The sequence below is a fragment of the Crotalus tigris genome, unplaced genomic scaffold (assembly GCF_016545835.1).
Source record: "Crotalus tigris isolate CLP2741 ecotype Arizona unplaced genomic scaffold, ASM1654583v1 scf7180000018085.976183, whole genome shotgun sequence".
NCBI lineage: Eukaryota > Metazoa > Chordata > Lepidosauria > Squamata > Viperidae > Crotalus > Crotalus tigris.
This window is the reverse complement of record NW_024096816.1, coordinates 873,679-883,911: the sequence shown is the minus strand read 5'-3', so window position 1 is coordinate 883,911 and position 10,233 is coordinate 873,679. Positions and strand designations below refer to the sequence as shown.

The 10,233-nt window shown below is 39.7% G+C and overlaps 1 protein-coding gene across 3 annotated transcripts in view; it reads left to right on the top strand.

Moving 5' to 3' along the window:
• Positions 1-5,681: 5,681 nt before the first annotated feature.
• The window catches only part of XPO1 (exportin 1), a 64,389-nt gene continuing 59,837 nt past the window's right edge, over positions 5,682-10,233 (top strand). Inside the window, exon 1 of one of the 3 annotated variants that reach the window (XM_039347572.1) lies at positions 5,682-5,865. The gene's annotated coding sequence lies outside the window, so the exon portion shown is untranslated. Of the gene's footprint in view, positions 5,866-5,950; positions 7,022-7,876; positions 8,105-10,233 lie in introns of those variants that run through there. The other 2 variants (XM_039347571.1, XM_039347573.1) reach the window with 2 other exon arrangements.

The window sequence follows — 10,233 nt, the reverse complement described above, 5'->3', positions numbered from 1 at the left end:
ATGGAAGAAAATGCAAGGAAAAGTAATAAATGACCAGTTTTTACAGTAGGAGTTTAAAAAACAACATGTGCAAAAATCTGTAAAGGAAACAGCTATTGATAAATGATCTAAAATGTATCCAGGTTTATTGACAAAATGAAATTATTTAAGGTAGTTAGAATATAAAAGCAAAGTTTCAAAAAGAAATTCAGAATTTTTCACAAAGTAGTTGTTGTTCCCCTCTCAATTCCTGGCAAATAGATGGGGAAGAAATGGAGGTAGTGACAGATTTTATTTTTCTGTGCTCCAAGATCACCTCAGATGGGGACTGCAGCCAAGAAATTAAAAGACGCTTGCTCCTGGGGAGGAAAGCTATGGCAAATCTAGACAGCATACTAAAAAGCAGAGACATCACCCTGCCAACAAAAGTGCGTATAGTCCAGGCCATGGTTTTCCCAGTTGCAATGTATGGCTGTGAAAGTTGGACCATAAGAAAGGCTGAGCGCCAAAGAATTGAGGCCTTTGAACTATGGTGCTGGAGAAGACTCTTGCGAGTCCCTTGGACTGCAAGGCATTCAAACCGGACAATCCTAGAAGAGATCAACCCCGACTGCTCTTTGGAAGGCCAGATCCTGAAGTTGAAACTCAAATACTTTGGCCACCTAATGAGAAGGAAGGACTCACTGGAGAGGGGCCTGATGCTGGGAAAGACTGGGGGCAATAGAAGAAAGGGGCGACAGAGAATAAGATGGCTGGATGGAGTCACTGAAGCAGTAGGTGTGAACTTAAATGGACTCTAGAAGATGGTAGAGGACAGGAAGACCTGGAGGAATGTTGTCCATGGGGTCGCGATGGGTTGGACACAACTTCGCAATTAACAACAAGTTGGTGTTCTGATGGCCCTCTGGAGGGAACTAGTATAGCAGGTTTTCTCCTGATTTTTCACTCCTGAAGGATCCTTTTTTTAAAGGTTGGCCATTAGGAGAGGCAGGGTAAAATAAACTAAAGAATGGGAAATATTTTAATATCACATAAATGGGAGCTGAGATGTTGATAGGCAACTCATTTGTTGAGCAAATTCCTATTGGTAAAGACAATTTATCAAATTAACAGAAGCAAAAACATTCCTCTATTCCCCAGATATTTCTTTGGTTTGATTTTAAGTGCCTCTTCTATATTGGAATACTAGATGTCATGTTTTATAGTTTCCCTATGCAATTTATTAACTGCATGTTATTCTTTCATTGTTTTGCTTTCATGCTTTCAGAATTTCCTTACATTTTAAGTAACCTGTAATACACTTACAAAGCTTCAGTTATTGGGCAAATTAGAAGTAAAATAAAAATATCAGCTCAATGTCAAGCTGTTGCTGCAAAAAAAGGCAAATTGTGTGAAAGAAATCATTAGAAAAAGTAAATACAATGGAACACTATTATGCAAATCTGTGATGAAAGATAAGAATACTCAAAGTGTCAAAGTAATGTAGAACTGAAGAAGTTGCAAAAGTGCAAAATAAACTAATCAAGATAAACTTGCAAAATAAACTAACCAAGAGTTGCAGGTATAACTATAGTGTTTTATGTAGCGTGAAGAAACTTGATCCTAGAAACCAGAATCATCATTAAAGCTGAGTGATTAAAAATAAAATATAGCAAAATGGATTGCTTCTTCTAATGCAATCTATGAAATTTATACTAGAAGGTAAACTGCATGTCACTAACTTAATAACTTAAAAAAGGATGAAAATTCATAGAAAATATACCTGCTGACATTATCATTAGAATGTATGAATTTATTTATCCTTCCAAAATCACCATAAACTACTATCATGCCAAATCCGTTTTATTTAACTAACATAAAGCAACTCTTCTTCAGCAAGGAAGACACTGAACAGCTAGCAGCCCTATTTTGTAAGCCTCAGAACAAAAGTAAAAAGGGTAGGGAAAGAAGAATGAAGACGGAACCAAATAATGTTGTCTTTCAATTCCAGGTACTTGAATTTCTTACAACTGATCAAGTCTTAAAAGAAAAATTCTAAGGCCAAATTAAAGGAAAGTTTGAGGGAAATAAGTCAAATTAGGGAAGGGTTTAGAGAGGAAAGAATGAGGAAAGAAGAATATATCTGCAGAACTTAAGTGAGAACTACTACTACAACATAAAATTAATGCAACAGTAGTGGGCCTTATTCATGACAATGAGGGTGCTTACCGCAAGGAGATTGAGGGGTTGGTGAACTGGTGTAAGGAAAACAGCCTAGTTTTAAATAGGGGAAAAACCAAAGAGATCATTGTCAATTTCAGAAAAGGCAGGCACAGCCACTTCTCTGAGCATTAATGATTCACCTATGGAGATGGTTACCAGCATCAAATTCCTAGGTGTGCAGTTAACAAGTAGGCTGGCTTGGTCGCTCAACAGTGAGATACTGGTAAAGCGGGTACAGCAGCACCTGCATTTTCTGCGTTGCATGAGAAAAGCACATCTTCTTTCCACTATCCTTACCATTTTCTACAGGGGGATGATCGAAACCATCCTGTCATACAGCAACAGTCTGGTTTGGAAGCATCACTGCTTCAGACTGGAAGGCGGTGCAGAGTAGTGAGGATGGCTGAAAAGATCATTGGCTGTTCTCTCCCTCCCATCCAGGACATAGCACAGAAGCGTTGCTTGAGCGGGGTCCGTAAGATTGTCTGGCACACTACCCATTCTCTTCACAACCCGTTTTCCTTGTTACCTTCTGGGAGGAGGCTCTGTGGTATCCTAAGCAGAACATCCAGATTCAGCCAGTTTCATTCCACACAGTATAAACCTGGTGAACACTCAAGCTTCCTCCTTCCGTTATATATTCAAGATGGATAGTGTTTAATATTCATATGTTATGTATATGTAGGGGTGTAGATCTATACATATGTTGTACATAGTATGTATATGTTGTATATAGTATGTTTAGGTATCATGTATGTGTTCACTTTGAGAGTGGACAACTAAATTTCATTTTTGATGTGTCATTATGCCCACAGCAAAAAAAATGACAATAAAGGTTATCTTATCTAGTTAACATGATTAAATAAGAAAAAATTTTTATAATAAAGAAGTGACTCTCTAATCTCTTCTTAAAAATCTCCAGTGATGGAGTGCACCTGATTTCTGAAAGCAACCTGTTCTATTGGTTGTCCTCACTGTTAGGAAGTTGCTCCTTAATTCCAGGTTGCTTCTCTCTTTAATCAGTTTCCAACCATTTCTTGTCCTGCCCTGTGGTGCTTTGGAGAATAGTTTGATGCCCTGTTCTTTGTGGCAACCCCTCATATACTGGAATACTGCCCATTTCTTCTTTTCTTTTAGACTAGCCAAACCCAAGTCCTGCAGCCATTCTTCATGTTTTAGTCTCCAGGGCTTTGATCATTTTAGTTGCTCTTCTCTAAACTTTTTCCAGTCTCAACATCTTTTTTCTAGCATGGTGACCAAAATTGGTTGCAGTATTCCAAGTGTGGTCTTACTAGGGTTTTATAAAGCGGTACTAATACTTCACGTGATCTTGATTCTATGCCTTTTATACAACCCAGGATTGTATTAGCTTTTTTGGCTGCTGCTACACACTGCTGGCTCATAGTAAAGTGATCATCCACTAGGATTCCAAGGTCCTAATACAAGGTCTTAGGACAAAGTTCATTCCTTTGCAAAACTAGGAGGCCTACTAGTTAAAATTACTTGCTAAGTACGTTTTGTCAGCCAGCTACAGATCCATCTGGTGGTGATGTTGTCTATCCCACCTTTTTCTAGCTTACTAAACAGCAGGTTGTAGTCTACTTTGTCAAATGCCTTACTGAAATCTAAGTATACCATGTCCACAGCATTTCACTGGTCTATTAATTTAGTCACTTTATCAAAGAATGAAATAAGATTGGTTTGGCATGATCTGTTTTTGACAAACCTGTGCTGGCTACTGGTTATAACTTTGTTTACTTCTAATTATTCACAGATATTTTTAAATATTTTTTCCAGGATCTTCCCAGGTATTGATGTTAGACTCATTGGTCTGTAGTTTCCTGGGTGTTTTTTTTTCCTTTCTTGAAGATCGGCACATCAGCCCTTTTCCAATCCTCAGGTACTTCCCTGATGCTCCAGCATTTTTTAAAGATATGGTGCAATGGTTCTGAGATAACATCTGCCAGCTCCTTCAGAACTCTGGGACATAATCTGTCGGGTTCTGGTGATTTATATTTGTCAAGGTTGAATAGACCTCAAGTTATCCTTATTATCAGCCTTTTAATAAGCAAATTTAAAAAGTTGGACAAAGAATTAATAGTTTTCTTAGTAATTGCTAGCCAATTTATAGATCACATAGGGAAGACGAGCCATAATTTTTTAATGTCAGTTTGGATTCTACAATGTTGGCCAATAGCCATAATGGAGAAGTTGATGGGGAGAGGGAAAGGCTAAGTTTCATATAATTTTACTTAATATGCACAAGGTGATATTTACATACTCCTAATGCATTAGCAATCTATGATCAGATATTTAGAAAGAATTACTGAGCAACCTATCCTGTACTACCACTTGTTAATATAGTTAACATATTTGAAAGTTCTATTTGTGCAAGAAATATTAATACTAAACTATTTAAGTTTAGTATTTTTTAGAAAAATAAGACTTGTGAGACCAAGCTAAACGGAGAAAAGAGAGGACCTCTAGAAGGAAATGACAGAATTCTAACAACTAACATAAAATATAAAATATGGCATATTTCTCGAACTAAATTTCCGCTAAGCCAGTCATGGCAAGTCTGTAGTCCAATCCTCCTGGAGAGTACCAATTGAGAAAACTGTTCCCTTGTTTCCAAGGGTAAACACAAGACAACCGAAAATCAAAGAGCACTTTCCAGGCTCAAACACTAAGCCTTAGTGATTAAGGTATAAAATGATTAACGATGCAGGTGTCGCAAGAATCCCCTACAGTTTGGTAGATTAACGTAACAACTCTTTCAGAAAGAAAGGAACACTCTACGATTATCTTAATTTCCCAATGCTAAGAACCATCTCCTCTTGAACTATACGGAGTCAGCTCTCCTTCCTTCCCTTCTTCTCATCTCTATCTGTGGCCAGATCAACGCCTTTCTCCTCAGCTTCTTTCGCCGCTCACAATTCAATTACGACGCCCCGAGCCCTGCCGTAAACGGTTTCCTTCGCCTCGAGCTCGCCTCCTGACGTCATCTAAAGCTGCCACCCAATGAGAGGTAAGGCTTAAGTATAGAACCAGTCCTCGTGAACGCTATTTGAAGACATTGGGGCACGAAAAAAAAAAGGTCGAGGCGGGAAGAAATAGAGGTGGAGATGGGGCGGGACAACAATAAGAGATACTGTCCTCCTGCTCCAATAAAAAAGCAGCTACTTTTCCTTCTCTCTTGCACTTTAGTATGTTCACTCTTCTCCACTCCTGTACTGTGGAAAGAGTAAGAACGAGGAAAAAGAGAGCTAGGCTTCCCCCACAAGAGCTTCGCGCGTTCGAAAGGGGTAGTATAAGCAAGATGGATGTCCTGGTTAACCAATGAAACGCAGAGATCTATTATTTGCCTATAACCCCGTTAGATGGTGTACTGTATGTGTATATACGGATCCCCTTCTACTTTGAAGCTCCCTCCTCCTCTTCTTTCCGTCATTTCTTGGAGCCAATAGGAGGACAGGGCAGCTTGGGGTGGAGGCTTTCCCCCTCCCCTCCCGCACGATCGGAGGCGCCATGGGCTGAAAACTAAACCGAGATGGAATCTCCCAGTCTGAACCGGTTTGAGCCGGTTCCGAGTCTGTGGCACTAGAGGAGGAGGAGCGGGAAGAGCGGAAGGAGAAGCAGCAGCAACGAAGGAAAGCGAGAGCCGGGGGGGAAACGAAAGAGCGAGTGAGAGCGAGGGGGGAATTGTGTCCGAGAGAAAGAAAAGCAATCTCCCCACGCACTCGGTTCCTTTGCCGCCTTTACCGTGTGGGGAGGGGCGGGCGGGCGAGCGAGAGAGGAGGAACTGCTGGAGGGCGCGCGTGTGCGAGGAAGCAGAGCGGGGTTCATTAAGCGCAGGAGTGGATTAGCAGGAGGCGAAGCAGGGGTTTAAAATAGAAGGGACGGGGCTAGGTATGGAAGTGAACTGAGGGGAAAGCAACCCGTGCAGTGTGGGAGCGTGAGGAAAGAAAGGGAGAGGCAGCCCAGCCAAAGACTGGCCGTCTGACTGACTCCCGAGAGTCGGGTGGTAAAAAGTGCTTCTGAGTTTTTAAAAATTTAGGGACTCCCAAACAGGCCTGGAGGGGGGTCTGCTCCAGTGAGCATTTTCTAGCTTTGCCATCTATTTAATTTTGGAGTGGGAAGGAGCGTGGTGTGAGAGTGTTGTAGGCCCCTAAACGCCCCCCCCCCAATTGGCAGATCTCCTTCAACTTCAGTGTTTAGCCTTGACTGCATACCTGTATAAGGCAGTGAGGGAGTCTTCTTAAAATAGCTGTGTTTTAATATATAAAAAGTATTGTTTATGTGAGGGGGGTGTAGAAACGCCCCCTACAACTTAAGGTTTTAAGGAAAGGGCGGGAGAGAGAAACCGGGAGAGAGTGCTTGCCTGGAAGACTTGAATCAAGTCTCACCCCCTTGTGTGTTTTTTCGGGGTGGTTGAAAAAGGGGGTGAATCTTGGGTACACATTTGAATGGACGGCCAAGCCCTGGTTTTTTCCATGGGCGAATTTGTAACTTTGAGTTTAAGAAACAAAAAGTGATTTGTGTGTTGCCCTCTCGGCCCCCTTTTTTTTGTAATCACCCTTCTTCCCATCCCCATTTGTTAGTAAGTTGGAGAGTTGGGGGGAGGGTGGGTGGGCTTTGAATGACTTTTGGACTGCTTATGAAAAGAGAAAGATACCTTTCTTTTGTATCTGTTGGGAGTTGAGAAGGAAGGAAGGCTGGACAGATCTCTTCACTCCTCCTCCTCGTGCTTTTTAGCTTTGCTTGGATTTCCTTTTTTTTTTTTAACTGCGCCTCTCCACTACTTGCCTCTCTAGAAGAAATAGTTGTGATACTCAATTAGGTAAGTGAGAGCTTTCAATTAATGAAAACACGTGTATGGGACATTAAATTGGAAAGGGAGGGAAGAGGGCTTGCTGAAGTAAGTTGGGATAGAGGAAAGCAATCCCCGGAGAAATCAACTGGAACTCTTGTGGAAGGGGCCAGATATGAAAAGATATACTAGAAAGACTGCTTTATGCTTAGCACTTCTCAAATGCATAATTTTTATTTGAAATAATGGTTGTCATCCCCTAGGCCTAAACTGTATAAACGGTGTGTAGTAATCTTGTTTCCAACGAAAACAAAACTAGGAGTGCGAAGTACGAAGCTTTTTCGTAATATAGAGATATGAGCGGGTCGTTCTTGAAGACTTGTACTTGCAGCCACATGGAAAGCAGAAAGAGAAAGGGGCGTGTATCTCAAAGAGACATAGGGCTTCAGTAGATGCCAGCTTTGGAGCAAAACGAAGTTCGAATAAGAGAGATAATGCTTGGGAAATTGGAAATAAAAGTAATCAGACGGGAAGGAAAATGTAGCAGGTTCCACCAACCTAGGCCATCCTTGGAGCATGGCGGTGGGACTGGAGCAAAGCAGCAAGTGTGGGTTAGAAAACGAGTTGGATTCTAAAACGTAAGCGGGAAAGAGAAGGGCCTGGCGGGAGATGAAAGGAGGGCCCTTTCTTATAGGTAGATGAAGGACAAGGCGGGAGACTGGGATCGGATAGAGAAAAGAACGAGCGTTATCTGTGAATTATTAGTAGTGGAAGTTTCCAGAAATATTTTTTGTGTGTCTCCGTGAAACGTCCGCCTGGATCACGTGGGGGCCCTGTATAGAAAGGAGGGAGGGGTTGCAGCGGCCCTGCTGCTCTTTACTGGTCTTAGGGCGGAAAAGAAATCTATTTGTGCGTGGTCTGCTTTGTGCTGAAAAATGAAATCTCTCTGGGAAAATTCTGAAAAAGTCACAATTTATAGCTTAGTTGTATGTCAGTAGCGTGGATGTCGCATGTTCTGCAGCATGTCTGGTATTAGGGAAGGGCGGCAGCCAAGGCCTAACCAGTGGATGTGTGTAAGTGTGAATGTAGCGGTCTCCCTTGGATGTATCCCATGTGCGTATGGTTTCTATTTATGTTTAAGATTTAAGTTTTTAATTCGCTAATTTTTCTGTTAATGTTAAGTTAATTTCTTGTTCCGAATAAACATTACCGAAGAGTCTGTATATGGGGAGGGGCAGACTGCAGTCATTAAATACTACATTTTAGAGTCAGTTAAAGGTTTTTCATCTTACACAGCTTCTCTGACGAGATTTTATACGAAGTACCTAATTTTGAACATAAAGAAAACTTCAGGAGGCCTATATTTAGTAGCAGCACATGGATAACTAAAGATGAATTGGTTGTGCTGAAGTTAATGGAAGTGCAGAGATGGTGTTAAGTTGTAAGTTTGTTAACCCTGATCATTGAAGGATGGTTGTCCAAATTTATTTCAAATGTCATTGTATTCCCTTTTCAAATTGTTTGATGTATACATGTTACAGATTAACTAGACATACTGATTAAAATAATTAGTGTAATATCTAATTTTTAAGCTTGCAATTTAAAGAGTTTTTCCACTTTACCTTTTGCAATTAGCAAATATATACAGCATTAATGTTAAAGTATCTAGATCTTACAGAGATTAGGTAGCTACCCTTGCCCTTTTGTACTGACCATTAGAAGCAGCTGTGTCATTTTAATGAGATCCATGTGGTAAGAATGTTTATATTCCATTAAGTTTATAATATGCAATCATACCATATGACTGGTTCTTACAAGCCATCATTTCTTGTGATAGTGAAGTTTTTTCTTCTGTTCAGTCATACCAGTTCCCAGAGACTGCCTGGGTAGTCCTGCAGTTTCCTTAGCAAGGTTTTCAGAAGTGATTTGCCTTTGCCTCCTACCTAGGGTTAAGAGAAGGTGACTGGCCCAAGACTATCCAGCTGACTTTGTGCCTAAGGTGGGACTAGAACTCATGGTCTGTCAGTTTCTAGCCTGACCACTACACCAAACTTAGTTAAGAAAATAGATTTTTCGTAAAGGAAAAGTAAATATAAGTGGAAATTGCATGTAGGTGCCACTACAAAGTTTCTATGTGCATATAAACTGTTCAAGGAAATGTATAACCAGGAATGGAAATAGTGCTAATTGAGACTTAGAACTACAGAATTAAATATCTGATAAAAATGTGCAACTAGATATTGAAAAATATGTATAATTTTGTCTTGTTTTAGACAGTGATATGAGGAAAATGCTTCTCTGTCATACTAAAGATGTCATTTCCAATAGCATAGAAAGATTGAACTATATCTGATATACATAAACATATCACATTTGGAGGTGTGTACTTGGTTAAATTTTGTTCTCAATAGCAGAAGGTATATACAATTTACCATATGAGAACTCTATGGATATTTATAGTTCAATCCTAAGGGAGTTTAGACCTGCTGAATTCAATAGAAGGGTTTGTAGAGTGAATGAATGAGATTGCGGCCATAAATTAAAAACAACCTCAGATAATCACTGATAGTTATTATTTCTTTATACATTTATATTATGTATTCTAGTAGAAAATATTAATGGAATCATTTCCAAAACAATATGAACCACTGGAACATAAGTAGGGCTTAGTTATAAACATCACTCTTCCAATCTAATATCCCAAGATCTGAGCTGCAATTCCATCATCAATCAGTATAATCCATGACAATATTTAGTAGCCATTATAACCCATATTTCTGGTGGGCATCAGAGAAAAGCTATTACCCATATCTGGGAACATATCCTATTTAACTTGAGTAGAATTTTTGCATAGGGTAGGGCTAGCATAGATATATGTGTAGAATTCTTTAAAAGTTGGGAATGGGAATCATGGGTTTCTTAAAGGTAATATGTTAAACAGGCAACAGGTTTCAACTGGTGATCATTGTAGTAGTATGCTTACAGAGAGGGCAAATAATTTCCTCTTTAATTTTCAGAAGTTGTGCTTTATTTCCATTTAAAATGAATTACATTCTTTATCAATACAAATATTTATGATAGGGATAGATTACTAGCATTCAAATTTAATTTTGTGTGTAATGTTTATTGATTTATTGTAAAAATAAAATATTTTTACTTAAATATAACATTGAAGAGTCTTCAGTTACACATTAGTAACTGAGTTACCAGTGTATTCACACAGCATACAATGTTCAAACCAT